This window comes from Lepidochelys kempii, unplaced genomic scaffold (assembly GCF_965140265.1).
Source record: "Lepidochelys kempii isolate rLepKem1 unplaced genomic scaffold, rLepKem1.hap2 scaffold_78, whole genome shotgun sequence".
NCBI classification, from domain to species: Eukaryota; Metazoa; Chordata; order Testudines; family Cheloniidae; genus Lepidochelys; species Lepidochelys kempii.
In genome coordinates, this window is record NW_027333645.1 from 464,029 (window position 1) to 478,735 (window position 14,707).

The 14,707-nt window shown below is 48.8% G+C and overlaps 1 protein-coding gene and 1 non-coding gene across 2 annotated transcripts in view; both read left to right on the plus strand.

Annotated features, from left to right (window-relative positions):
* The window catches only part of LOC140904802 (uncharacterized), a 491,655-nt gene that overhangs the window by 357,214 nt on the left and 119,734 nt on the right, over positions 1–14,707 (plus strand). The gene's annotated exons all lie outside the window — the stretch shown is intronic.
* Positions 7,727–7,812, plus strand: TRNAS-CGA (transfer RNA serine (anticodon CGA)). Its single transcript has one exon. It is a non-coding gene; the product is annotated as a tRNA-Ser (tRNA).

Consider the following 14,707-nt stretch of genomic DNA (forward strand, 5'->3'; position numbering starts at 1 on the left):
GGAACAAAAGCCTGAGCAGCCAAAACCCAGCCAGCTGTTGCTCCCACGAAGAGGGAGCCCACAGCTCACCCCCAGAGGGTCGCCGACGGTCTGGTGAGACGCTAGAAGGGCCATTTGCAAGTGCTTCAATTTTCCAGCTCGATTTGGCTGTTGGTTTCTGGCCCAAAATGCGGAGGCCTGACAGCGTCAGCACTGGGCAAATGTGGCTCGTTGCTGGAAGAGTCTGATTCTCCCGTCGTCTTCTCCCTCCCGAGGGCTCCTCCGCGTCTCTCAGCAGCTCCTGGGGTCCCCAGCCGCTGTCCCCCCAGCCCGGTGGCAGACTGACGGCAGGGCAAGAAAGCGGACGCCGAACCCTCTTTGCTGTTGGCCTCCGGGACATCGCAATCAGCTTGTGCAGAAACACACACAGACCCCACCCGGAGCACATCGTACGTCACACACACAACACGTCCTGCGTCGCACATCACACACACAAAACATTGCACGTCACACACACACAACACGCCTCACGTTGCACGTTGCATGTTGTACGTCGCACACGCAAACAGAAGACATCGCAAACCACACTTCACATGTGCGTCTTCTTGTTTGCCGTGTTGAGTGTGTGTGTGATGTTGTGTTTCTGGTGTCATGTGACATGGTGTGTGTGTGTGTGTGTGTGTGTGTGAGATGTGTGTTGGGTGTGTCGTGTTGTGTGTCATGTTGTGTGTTTGTGTGTGTGATGTGTGGTGTGTTTGTGGTGTCATGTGACATGGGGTGTGTGTGTGTGTATGTATAAGATGTGTTTTGCATAGTCTTGGGTGTGTCGTGTTGTGTGTCATGTTGTATGTGTTTGTGCCTATCTGTGTGATGTGTCATGTGTCGTGTTGTGTGTTTGTGTGTGTGTGACGTGTGGTGTGTTTGTGGTGTCATGTGGCGTGTGGGGATGTGTGTGTGACATGTTGTATGTCATGTTGTGTGTGTTTGTGTTTGTGTGACGTGTTGTGTGTTGTGTTGTGTATGTGTGAGGTGTTGTGTTTCATGTTGTGCATGTGTGAGACCTGTTTGTGTGTGTGATGTTTTGTGTTTGTGACACATTGCGTGTTTGTGCGACGTGCGACGTGTTGTGTGTGCGATGTGAGGTGTGCAATGTGCGACGTGTGCCGTGATGAGTGTGCGTGCGACGTGCGACGTGTTGTGTGTCTGACATTCGACACGTTGTGTGTGTGACGTGCGATGCGCAATGCGTTGTGTGTGCAGGTGTGATGTGCAACATGTGACGTGCGATGTGCAAAGTGTTTGTGCGAGTGAGGCGTGAAATGTGTTGTGTGTGTCCGTACGATGTGCGATGTGCGATCTGTTGTATGTGTGACTTGTTGTGTGTCATGTTGTGTGTGTTACATGTTGTGCTGTGTGTGTCATATTGTGCATGTCTGTGTGAGATGGGTTCTGTGTCTTCTTGTGTGTGTGTGAGAGAGGTGTTTGTGTGTGTCATGTTGTGTGTCACGTGTGTTTGTGTGTGACGTCTTTCTGTGTGTGTGTCGTGCGACTTGCATGCATGTGTGCATGCGATGTGTTGTGTGTATCTGTGCAACGTACAACAGGTTGTGAGGGACATGCAATTTGTTTCTGTGTGTGTCGTGTTGTGTGTGTGTCATCTTGTGTTATGTGTGTGTGTGAGACGGGTTGTGTGTCGTGTTGTGTGTGTGAAATGTTTTTGTGTGTGTTTGTGTCATGTTGTGTGTGTCATGTTATGTGTGTTGGTGTGATGGGTTGTGTGTTGTGTGTGAGTTGTGTGTTATCTAGAGTGTTGTATGGATTGTGTGTGCTTGTGTGTTTGTGATGACATGTGACGTGGTGTGTGGGTGTGGGTGTGTGAGACGTGTGTTGTGTGTGTGTGACATACTGTGTGTGTGTCTTTGTGGTGTGGTGTGTGGCCATTTTCTGTATTGTGTTCAGTGTGTGTATGGTGTTGTGTGTGTGGTGTCATGTTTTGTGTGAAGTGTGTGTCGTCTTGTGTGTGTTTGTGTGTGAGACGAGTTGTGTGATGTGTTGTGTGTATGTGACGTGTTGTGTGTCACATTCTGTGTGTGTTGTCTAGAGTGTTGTGTTGTGTGTGTGTGTCTGTGTGAATGTCTGTGATGTGTTGTCTGTTAGGGTGTGTGCCTGTGTTATGTTGTGTGCCGTTTTGTGTGTTGTGCTGTGTATGTGACGTGTTGTGTGTCGTGTTGTGTGTGTTTGTGTATGTGTGACATGTGTGTAGTTTTTTCTGTCTGTGTGATGTGGTGTGTCTCGTGTTTTGTGTTTGTGAGTGTAAGGTGCTGTGCGAGCGACACGCAATGTGTTGTGTGTGTCCGTGCTATGTGCGATGTGCATCGTACAACAGGCGACGCGTTGTGTGTGTGTGTGCGACGTGCAATGTTTTGTGTGTGTGTGTGCTACACACAGCATGTTGTGCGTGTGATGTGCGACGTGTGTGTGAGACGTGCTACACGTGACGTGTTGTGTGGGTGGCGTACAATGTGTTGTGTCTGTGTGTGCGACACACACATCACACACAACACGTCTCATGACACCACAACCACACAACACACACTCAACATGACACACAAAACGGCACACAACTCAACACACACACAACACGACACACACACACACACAACACAAAACACAACACAGCACACACACACTGAACACAAGACTCTGCACGACACACAGCACACACACAAGACATCACACACACACAGACGTGTCTCACACACACACGTGGGCAAACGTGGCTGGTTGCTGTCAGGGTCTGCGTCTCCCTGCGGGTCCAGGGGCCTGGCTGCAGCTCCCGCCCCAGCCCTCCCCCCGGGGGCGTTGGCTGCTGCCCCTTCCCGTGTCCCGGCCCCTCCGGCCTGGGTGTGTGGCTGGTGGCTGGTCTGTGGAAACGCCTGTGGGATGCGGCTTCCTTCAAGTTCCCAAAGGGTTGGTTGGACTCGGGCACGAGTCTCCTTTCCCGTGCGAGAGATCCCGGCGTCACCTTTCCACCACGTCCTTGCCAAGGCTCCCTGCGCAGCTGAGCCGGGAGGGTTTTCTCACCTGTGTTTTTCTCCACCATCCTGCCTGCAGAGGGAGAGCTGCATTCGGGTCTCAAGAGCTGCATATCAAGTTAAAGAGGTATGGGCTGGATGGATGCACTACAAGGTGGGTAGAAAGTTGGCTAGATTGTCGGGCTCAATGGGTAGTGATCAATGGCTCCATGTCTAGTTGGCAGCCGGTATCTAGCGGAGTGCCCCAAGGGTCGGTCCTGGGGACGGTTTTGTTCAATATCTTCATTAATGATCTGGAGGATGGTGTGGATTGCACCCTCAGCAAGTTTGCGGATGACACTAAACTGGGAGGAGTGGTAGATACGCTGGAGGGTAGGGATAGGAAAGAGAGGGACCTAGACAAATTGGAGGATTGCGCCAAAAGAAATCTGATGAGGTTCAACAAGGACAAGTGCAGAGTCCTGCACTTAGTACAGAAAAATCCAATGCACCGCTACAGACTAGGGACCGAATGGCTAGGCAGCAGTTCTGTGGAAAAGGACCTAGGGGTGACAGTGGACGAGAAGCTGGATATGAGTCAGCAGTGTGCCCTTGTTGCCAAGAAAGCCAATGGCATTTTGGGCTGTATAAGTAGGGGCGTTGCCAGCAGATCAAGGGACGTGATCGTTCCCCTCTATTCGACATTGGTGAGGCCTCATCTGGAGTACTGTGTCCAGTTTTGGGCCCCACGCTACAAGAAAGATGTGGAAAAATTGGAGAGAGTCCAGCGAAGGGCAACAAAAATGATTAGGGGACTGGAACACATGAGTTATGAGGAGAGGCTGCGGGAACTGGGATTGTTTAGTCTACGGAAGAGAAGAATGAGGGGGGATTTGATAGCTGCTTTTAACTACCTGAAAGGTGGATCCAAAGAGGATGGATCTAGACTATTCTCAGTGATAGCAGATGACAGGACAAGGAGGAATGGTCTCAAGTTGCAGTGGGGGAGGTTTAGGTTGGATATTAGGAAAAACCTTTTTTACTAAGAGGGTGGTGAAACACTGGAATGTGTTACTTAGGGAGGTGGTGGAATCCCCTTCCTTAGAAGTTTTTAAGGTCAGGCTTGACAAAGCCCTGACTGGGATGATTTAGTGGGGATTGGTCCTGCTCTGGGCAGGGGGTTGGACGAGATGGCCTCCTGAGGTCCCTTCCAACTCTGTTATTCTATGATTCTATGAGTCTATGATTCAAATCCCTGACGTAATCCCACTCCGTCCAGTAGCCCCAGGCACATTCCAAGCGTTGGATTTGAGACACTGAGTCAGCTTCCTGCAGTGAGTTTCAGCCTTCCCAGAGGTAATTTGTGGGGGCTCGCCATTTTCGGATGTTCTTGTTTATTTCCCCTCCATCCAATTCAAATGAGTTTGAAATTACTCACGGCAACATTCTTTCACTTACTTTGGTAAACAGAACAGTTATCAAATGTTGTACTGAGAGACCAGTCAGTGGGGAACAGAGCGATAGTCATTTGTAAACCAGTTGCATTAAGAACCACAGGTCTCTGGATGGGGGTAGACCACCGTGGGGATGGGAGTGTCACAGAGAATTTGGAGGGAGGTGGCGGAGTAGAGGGTGGAAGAGGTTGAATTAGGGTACATTTTCCCTTGGCCCCGAAAGGGGCAGCACGACATGCCCAATTAAAAGGGGGTGTCACGCCTGAAGAATTTACAATATCCACCAAAATAACAGTAACAACAAGACAAACACAGAACACAATGTTTTGTTGCGACAGGGGACCCACGGCGTTCTGGGTTTTCTTCCACTGGCACCAGCTTGCCCAGAAAGTGTCTGAAAAAGAAAATAAACATTCCCCAGCCCCTGGGTGGGGACAGATGATTGCTTAAAAATGCCCCTTTCTTTTCACATTTTTTTTGACTGACTGCAGGAAAACCAAAAAATTACCTTTATATTTTGTTTGTTTGTTTTTTCATTCAAAGGATACTTGCTGCATACCTAGGCAGAGGAGGCCTGTCTATGTAAACACGGTCTGTTCCTGAAGTCTTTCCCCCAGCTCATCACTAGATGTGAGGGGGGAGGTCATTCAGGCCTTCCTTACACTTCGTATTTAAAAACTCCTTATTGTTCCTACCTCTGCTGGCCTTAGATTTCTCCTCCTGTCCCTTCTTTGGCAGCTCGTAAGAGGTGGCCAAGTGGTTAAAGTGGTGGGCTGCTAATCATTGTGCTTTGCATGCATGGGTTTGAATCCCATCCTCATTGTGTGCATTTTGTCTTCTCCCCTCCTTCACAAACAACCATCTCCCCTTTGGTACAAGCCACATTGCTTCCTGTAAACAAAAACCTTCTCAGGAACTCAGACCTCCCTTGCTGTCAATAAAACACGTCTAAATCCCAGATTTCTCAAAGAGTTCTTTGTTTCTTAGTATTTATCTCAAAAGGTAACAGCCTCATAACGTCCCCCAAACACCCTGGGACCAGCCCAAATAATTAAAATGCCCCCACCTCAGCCACGACAGTGACCCACAGCTAGCGTGTCTAGGTCAAGGTGCTCTGGAGGAAGCAACTCAAACGTTTTCTCTCTGCTTCCCTTGGCGAGGTCTGACTGGGAAAACAAAATTGAAAATTTTCTGCTGGGAAACCAATTCTAGTCTGTTTGGGGACTTTCATTTGAATGGATTATTATTATTATTCTCTTCTGATCTCTGAATTATTTCAGTTCAGTCTTTGTCCTCCAGATGTGTTGCCAGGTGTTGAGCAGAGTGGGAGTGAGGCCAAGTCATGACGTCTCTTCCCCTCTTCCAACTTGCTAGGAAGTTCCGCTGCCTTGATGTGAGTCAAGCAGTGTCCATTGTCTCCGGGCTTTCTCGGAGGTGTCCGCATTGTACACGGTTCCTGGGAGAGTCCTTGGGAGCGTGGATACCTTTACTGGGCCATCTGTCTCCACTGTCATTTTGTAGCCCTGCAGCCCCAGCCCCAGAAGCCTGAGTCAGCTGCCCCGGGCTCTGAGACAGGTGCCCTGGGTGTTTTAATTGCAGTATAGACATAACATTAGGATACATCTACAGTGCAATGAATCACCCACGGCTGGCCCGTGTCACATTAATCCAGGACAGCGGCTTGGGCTGTAAAGTTGCAGGGCACGTGTCTCGGCTCAGGCTCAGGACCCTGCTCTAGGAGCCCAGAAGGTTGGGAGGGAGTTTGGCAAGTGAAAAAGGTAAAACCGCAGTGAAGTATTCCCCTGGACTCAATGGCATTTCTCCATTTCTCTGTCTGCTTCGGAGCAGTGACAAAACAGGTCCTGCTGCATTCGTTATTTCAAAGGGAGGTTTAGGATTTTCATTCTCAGACACGGTGCACAAAGCAGGACTCAACCCTCAGCATAAACTGAATGAGCCACCCACAGATTCTGGCAGCCCCAATGAGCCACTTGGTGTGAGAGCTCGGACCTGCCCCTGTCCCAGAGGGAGGGGGTCATCTGCGAGGGGACTGGAACACTGGCCTATCAGCCCTTCACACCCAAACTTTCAGTCACTCTATTATCAGTGCCTATGAGTGTAATTTAAACAACAAGAACGGCTACACTGGGCTAGAGCAAAGGTCCATCTAACTCTGTTATTTGTCTTCTGATAGGAGCCAGTATCAGGTGCCTTAAAAGCCACTACTGGGAGTTGAACCCAGGATCTCCTCTTTAGAAGACAGGTGCTTTAAACCAGCTAATCCATGGTGCTTTCCTCTGGCTAATGTATGGTGTCTGCCCACACCTGACTCCCTGCCAACCCGCACTGGGCCCTGACAAGCGTTTCTTGTGTTTCGATTCTGTAAAGCAGAGAAGCGGGTGAAGTTTTACTCCCAAGGTGTGTGTGTGATTCTTTGGACAGGTCTATCTTACAAAATTAAGTCAGTAACAACATTACTTTGGGGTGTTAAAAATTTTACCTTCCCTGAGCAATGCAGTTATATCAGCCTAATCCCGGTGTAGATAGCACTGGGTTAACAGGAGGACTTCTTCCCACCCCAGTCTGCCTCTTCGGCTGAGGCCTGCTGGTCCACCTTTCACTCGCTCCTCTCTCCCCGAGGCCTCCTTGCCGGCTGCTCATTCCTCTCCGCCCCCTACCCCAAGGTCTGCCCGCCACCCACACCTCTCTGACCCCTCCCCTGAGACCCACCATGGCCGCCGCTCCCACCTCTCAGCCCCACCCATGAGACCCACCCAGCCTGCCACCCGTGCCTCTCCGTCCTGCCCTGCCCACCACTTGCACCTCTGTGCCCCTCCCCTGAGGCCCACCCTGCCCACCTCTTTCTTCATGCCGCTGTTGTTATTCCATGACACATTAAAGATGGAATGAAAAGCTGAGTTTCCTCCAGGGTGAGGAAAGGAAGGAGACACCAACCCCCTGGCAAAGCTCTGTGCCCCACAGAAAACCTGCCCCCTGCTATTACAGTCACTGATGTACTGGGGATATGACGGGAAAGGGACTGTCTGAATTATCGAGGCAGGAATTTTACAACAATCTACAGCAACATCACTGGCCACAAACACACTCTCCTCATGCTCCAGCCAGAAGGGAAACGAGCAGGAATTCTTGTTCAGCCCTGGGCACACTTACACAACAGCACAGCAGTGAGTGTCGTGGACGCTGGTCTGAGGAAACAATTGGAAACGATCACTCAGTGAGAAAAGAACTAGAGTGTCGTGAGAGCGCTCTATAAAGCAAGTAGTTGTGGCTGAGTGGTTAAGGTGGTGGACTCGAAATCCCTTGTGGGGGGTCTCCCTGTGCAGGTTTGAATCCTGCCAACTACGGAGGAAGTTGTGGCTCTTTAGTTTCAGTGCCTGAGCATCCTTGGCCCCAGTGGGAGCCAGGCTACGTCTACACGACAGAGTTATGCTGCTTTAGTTAAAGCGTTTTAATTAAGCCGCTGTTGCATGTCCACACTAGGCTGCTTGTGTCACCGGAGCGCATCCAGGCTAGCAGCTCTTGGATCGCCACAGAGAGCAGTGCATTGTGGGACGCTATCCCACTGTGCAACTGGCCTGTCATAAATATAAAGGGAAGGGTAAACCCCTTTGAAATCCCTCCTGGCCAGGGGAAAGCTCCTCTCACCTGTAAAGGGTTAAGAAGCTAAAGGTAACCTTGCTGGCACCTGACCAAAATGACCAATGAGGAGACAAGATACTTTCAAAAGCTGGGAGGAGGGAGAGAAACAAAGGGTCTGTGTCTGTCTGTATGCTGGGTCTTTGCCGGGGATAGACCAGGAATGGAGTCTTAGAACTTTTAGTAAGTAATCTAGCTAGGTATGTGTTAGATTATGATTTCTTTAAATGGCTGAGAAAAGAATTGTGCTGAATAGAATGACTATTTCTGTCAGTGTATCTTTTTTGTAACTTAAGGTTTTGCCTAGAGGGGTTCTCTATGTTTTTGAATCTAATTACCCTGTAAGATATCTACCATCCTGATTTTACAGGGGGGATTTCTTTATTTCTATTTACTTCTATTTTTTATTAAAAGTCTTCTTGTAAAAAACTGAATGCTTTTTCATTGTTCTCAGATCCAAGGGTTTGGGTCTGTGGTCACCTATGCAAATTGGTGAGGCTTTTTATCCAACATTTCCCAGGAAACGGGGGGGAGTGCAAGTGTTGGGAGGATTGTTCATTGTTCTTAAGATCCAAGGATCTGGGTCTGTAGTCACCTAGGCAAATTGGTGAGGCTTTTTACCAAACCTTGTCCAGAAAGTGGGGTGCAAGGTTTTGGGAAGTATTTTGGGGGGAAGGACGCGTCCAAACAGCTCTTCCCCAGTAACCAGTATTAGTTTGGTGGTGGTAGCGGCCAGTCCAAGGACAACGGGTGGACTATTTTGTACCTTGGGGAAGTTTTGACCTAAGCTGGTAAAGATAATCTTAGGAGGTTTTTCATGCAGGTCCCCACATCTGTACCCTAGAGTTCAGAGTGGGGGAGGAACCTTGACATGGCCGCAGGGTGCTTTGGGAAGGGTTTGCAATGCCTCGTGGGCAGCCACACGAGGCAGGTTTCTCTATCCCATTGTTCCGTGGGCATCCGACTCGATTGCCAGCTGCTTTTCAGCTGCCGTGGGCGTGGTGGGCAGAGAATGTGTGTGTGTTGGGGACAGACAGTGTGTGTGTTCGGGGAGCGTGTGTGTTGTGGAAGAGTGAGTGTGTTGGCACGCTGTCCCTAAGTTCAGACAGCTGCTGGAAGCAACCAGTCCTGAGTCAGGGGGAGGCGGGACACCCCAGTCCTGAGTCAGGGAGAGCGGGACACCCCAGTCCTGAGTCAGGGGGAGTGGGACAGCCCCGACATCAGCCCCCACTTCCCGCACTGGCTCAGCACAGCCCAGCAGTCTCTGTCACATACACACACTCACACACACTGCTGCCTGCCTGGCTGTGTGTCAGGGTGCAGGACGAGGGGGGTTTAGAGGGCCATGGGCCCAGCACTTTTTAGCAGCCCTAAGAACGGACGACGGAGGGGGGAACAAGGTGGAGCCTTGGGGGAAGAGGCGTTCTGTGGGTGTGGCCTCGGAGGGAGGGGTGGCATCAGGGAGAAGGGGCGGGGTGAGTGAGGGCTGGGGCGAAAGGGGTGTCATGGGGGCATCACAGTTCGGACACCGGTGGCCCCCCCACTGTAAGGAAGATTCCACCACCCCTGCTCTGGGTCCTAGGTGTGGTGAATTTGTCAGGTCTGTTGCCGGCACCCAGTGCCGATAGGCTGAACAACAGCTTGAGTTGGGTTCGTTACCCGGTGTGCTACACCCAATAATCACAACGGGGTGGAGAAGCAGAAAAGTTTATTTGCAGCTGCAAAAAGGTACAGGGAGAATAAAATCTCAAATCCTGCACAACAGAGCAGGAAGTTACACAGGCTTTTATACATCCTTTTTCCCAGCATACTTATCATAGAATCATAGAATATCAGGGTTGGAAGGGACCCCAGAAGGTCATCTAGTCCAACCCCCTGCTCAAAGCAGGACCAATTCCCAGTTAAATCATCCCAGCCAGGGCTTTGTCAAGCCTGACCTTAAAAACCTCTAAGGAAGGAGATTCTACCACCTCCCTAGGTAACGCATTCCAGTGTTTCACCACCCTCTTAGTGAAAAAGTTTTTCCTAATATCCAATCTAAACCTCCCCCACTGCAACTTGAGACCATTACTCCTCGTTCTGTCATCTGCTACCATTGAGAACAGTCTAGAGCCATCCTCTTTGGAACCCCCTTTCAGGTAGTTGAAAGCAGCTATCAAATCCACCCTCATTCTTCTCTTCTGCAGGCTAAACAATCCCAGCTCCCTCAGCCTCTCCTCATAACTCATGTGTTCCAGTCCCCTAATCATTTTTGTTGCCCTTCGCTGGACTCTCTCCAATTTATCCACATCCTTCTTGAAGTGTGGGGCCCAAAACTGGACACAGTACTCCAGATGAGGCCTCACCAATGTCGAATAGAGGGGAACGATCACGTCCCTCGATCTGCTTGCTATGCCCCTACTTATACATCCCAAAATGCCATTGGCCTTCTTGGCAACAAGGGCACACTGCTGACTCATATCCAGCTTCTCGTCCACTGTCACCCCTAGGTCCTTTTCCGCAGAACTGCTGCCTAGCCATTCGGTCCCTAGTCTGTAGCTGTGCATTGGGTTCTTCCGTCCTAAGTGCAGGACCCTGCACTTATCCTTATTGAACCTCATCAGATTCCTTTTGGCCCAATCTTCCAATTGGTCTAGGTCCTTCTGTATCCTATCCCTCCCCTCCAGTGTATCTACCACTCCTCCCAGTTTAGTATCACCCGCAAATTTGCTGAGAGTGCAATCCACACCATCCTCCAGATCATTTATGAAGATATTGAACAAAACCGGCCCCAGGACCGACCCTTGGGGCACTCCACTTGATACCGGCTGCCAACTAGACATGGAGCCATTGATCACTACCCGTTGAGCCCGACAATCTAGCCAGCTTTCTACCCACCTTATAGTGCATTCATCCAGCCCATACTTCCTTAACTTGCTGACAAGAATACTATGGGAGACTGTGTCAAAAGCTTTGCTAAAGTCAAGAAACAATACATCCACTGCTTTCCCTTCAATCACAGAACCAGTAATCTCATCATAAAAGGCGGTTAGATTAGTCAGGCATGACCTTCCCTTGGTGAATCCATGCTGGCTGTTCCTGATCACTTTCCTCTCATGCAAGTGCTTCAGGATTGATTCTTTGAGGACCTGCTCCATGATTTTTCCAGGGACTGAGGTGAGGCTGACTGGCCTGTAGTTCCCAGGCCAATTTATTATCCAATAGCAAGCTGCCCCAAGTATCCATATAGCCAGCCAATCCAGTCCCCAGCTAGTTCCCTGATTCTCTGTATCATTTGTTAAACTATACATAAAGCTGCTTTATTCAGCATTGTTCTTCCATATCTCCCCTGTTTGGCCTTGCTTAGTTTCAGGCAGTCTGACTCTGCAACATACTGTTGCAGATTCTCAGCATAACTGCTGTGTGTGCCTCCAGGCGGGGGGGGGGGGGGCAAGGACACCTGGGCCTAGTGCAAGGGGGCTTCATAGACACTCGTGGTCTTTCATCTCCTCGAGTTACCTAGTGGCCATGCCCCAGTGTCCCCAACAGGTCTGAGACAGGAGTTGCTTGTGAATGACAGTGACCCCTTTGCCAATTGGTACCAATAAGCTTTTGTCACACATTGCGACGGGGCAAGGCAAGACGGCTATAGTTAAGTAGTGAGGAACAGGTATTTTAGCCCCAGGCTAAACAAATCCTTGGTACTATGGTAACCAAATGGCAGTTGTTTCAGGTTAATCAAGACACCTGGGGCCAATTAAGATCCTTCTAGAAAGCAGTGGAGATAGCTAGGTTGATTGGAACACGTGAAGCCCATCAAGGCCTGGCTGGAACTAGTGAAAAGCCTCCCAGTTCATCAGTGAGGCGCATGTGTCAGGATCTGTAGGAGGAAGCCGTGCTGTTGGAGGAACCAAGCAGTGCAAATCCACATCAGGTGCAAGGAAGGAGGCCCTGAGGTAACAGCGAAGCAGATACTGAGTGGGGGCTGCTGTGGGGAAGCGGCCCAGGGAATTGTACACGTCCTATTTCCCAAAAGTCAGCTACCATAGCTGCTACTATTAGGGTCCCTGGGCTGTAGCCCAGAGTAGAGGGTGGGCCCGGGCTCCCCCCTCTCCTCCCCTCCCCTCCTTGATTAATCATGGATACTGGGAAACAGAGATTGTGCGAGGGAGGGTTGCTTCTCCTCACCTCCCTTGCTGGCTTATGATGGCTCAGTAAGCTGTGGCCCTTGCCTCTAGAGAGAGAGAAGGGCTATGTGGAGGGTCACAGTGAGCCTCTGAGGCTAGCAAAATCCACCAGGAAACGTGGGACCCATAGAGACAAGGACAGAGCTTTGTCACAACATGCACTGAGCTATACCCTCACACCCTGATATAATAGAAAGACCAGCACAAAAAACAGAGAAAGGAACAATAAGATACTAAAATAACAACGGTTGGAACTCTCCATTTCTCTCAGTCTTTGGGTGGATGGGTACTAAGAGCTGTAGCTACAGTTGAGGAACCAGGCGATCGGACAGCTGGCCCAGCCCTCCATACTAGTACGTCTCTCACTTATAGGGAAATGGGTAAAAATTGGAATTCATGTCATGACTCACTTCCCATAGGGGATCAGTCTGTCTCAGGCTCTGTCTATACTTCAAACACTGGAAGTATTCTTCTGACAACCTAACACTGTCTATGCTGGGGCTGAGGTCACATTAACTACTTCTCTCAGTGGAGTGGACTTTTCACACCCCTGAGAGAGGTGGCTACGTCAACATCGCTTTTCAGCATAGACCAGACTTTAGATGGCTTCTTGACCTAAAAGGTAATGGACTTCAGCCTTTTCCTTGGTGCTTGAGGACTGCAACTTTCCTACCTGCTGAACACATCCTATGACAGATGACTTTCCTTTGCAAATTAGAGAAGTCAGTGACCCTTACAGTCTAAGTGTAAGAACTTGTAAAAACTTCTACAAATTGTCTCTTCAAATAATTTTGCTTTCACTAGAAATAGACTTTGAAACTAAGCAAAATAAGTTCTATTTGAAACACAAAAATTTAAAATCTATACTGGGCCAATATTCACTTATACACACTCACACACATTCTTCCACCCCAACCATTGGAGTGAGGTTTTCTACCAGAACTCCTTACACTACAGGGCGTAAATTAAAGCAAATTAACTTTTCAAGATCAGCTGTCACTTCCTGTATGACTAACAAAACAAAAAAATGAGACACTTTGTTTTACAAAGTGATTCAGATTATCACACAATTAGTCTCCTACTTTTTAACCAATAAATTCATTTTCATTGGAAACAATAACATTCAAAGAGCTCAAATTCTTGTCATATGAGTTCATTTTCTTTTAATCCCCGTTGCCAACAACTGAACCTTGGCTCTAGTTCTGGTTTGTCCCAACGTAGGTCCCAACCAATTCTCTGAGTTCATATATCGCTGGTTCTTCTGCCATGTGTGTTGGTGGAAGGGGTCTCCTATGTGGGAATGTTTGCATCACGAGGAAAAAAAACTCTCTCTTTTCACACTTTTTAATCTTTCAAAGTAGGAGGAGGTAGAGGAGAAGGGATGTAAATGCATAAAACACAAGAGAAAACTGTCCTACACTAAAGGCATTTATCGGTATAACTATATTGCTCAGGGGTGTGAAAAATCCAGAGTTGAGCAATGTAGTTACACAGCCCTAACGCCCTGTGTAGATAGTGCTACATCAGCAGGACATATAGCTTGAGGGGGCTGGACTAATGAAGTCCGACGGGAGAGATCTCTCCCATTGGCTTAGAGCATCTGTAATAGCATGCTACACCAGCGCAGCTACATGGGGGCAGCTGTGCCAACATCAGCTTTATTGTGAAGCCGGAGCATCAGACACAAAACCAGAGAATCAGGACTCAACATGCGAGTATCTGGAAGTCTGAAATTGGAACCGGACACGTTCGTTGCCTCATTGGTTACCATCATTTCCACAGCCTGAAAGTCCTTGTTTCTGTGAAAATAGAATGAATTATATTGAAATTATAATTCATTAAAGAAATGCTACTTGAAGGGTTTGTTGAAATATAGTTGTCAAGAAGAGAAACATTAAGGAGTGTGAGACAATGGGTCCTCAAACTAATTAACTTAGAGCTCCTACTGAGCTGGGAGATTGGTAAACATTAGTATGCAAGTAAGATATGTATGTATATTTGTCAGTTTCTGCTTCCTTTTGTCTCTTATGTTAAATTGGCTTATCTGTATAAATAAGTTAGCTTGAGCCTTTGCAGGGGGCTCACATATCTGTGTGCACTGGCAAAGTGCTTTGCTAATAAACAGAATGGTCTGACAAATTATGTGAGTCCTGAAGCTGACTTTGACATTACCCGATCAGGCACCAAGTTTGGAATCCACGAGGAGGGAATGTCCTATGAAGCACTCTCTCTCTTTGGATCCAAATGGTGAAGGATGATTGTTCTCAATCTAACCCTGGCATGCTTTGGATCTGTAATCAGTGAGTTGTACAAACAAACAATTTTCCTTGGGGCTTTGGTCACCATAGCTTCTTTTACTGGGATGGAAACCAAGAACGGAGCGTGTACTCATTCAACCCCAGTTCTTTCCAAATCCTTGGCCTTGGTTAGGGTAAAT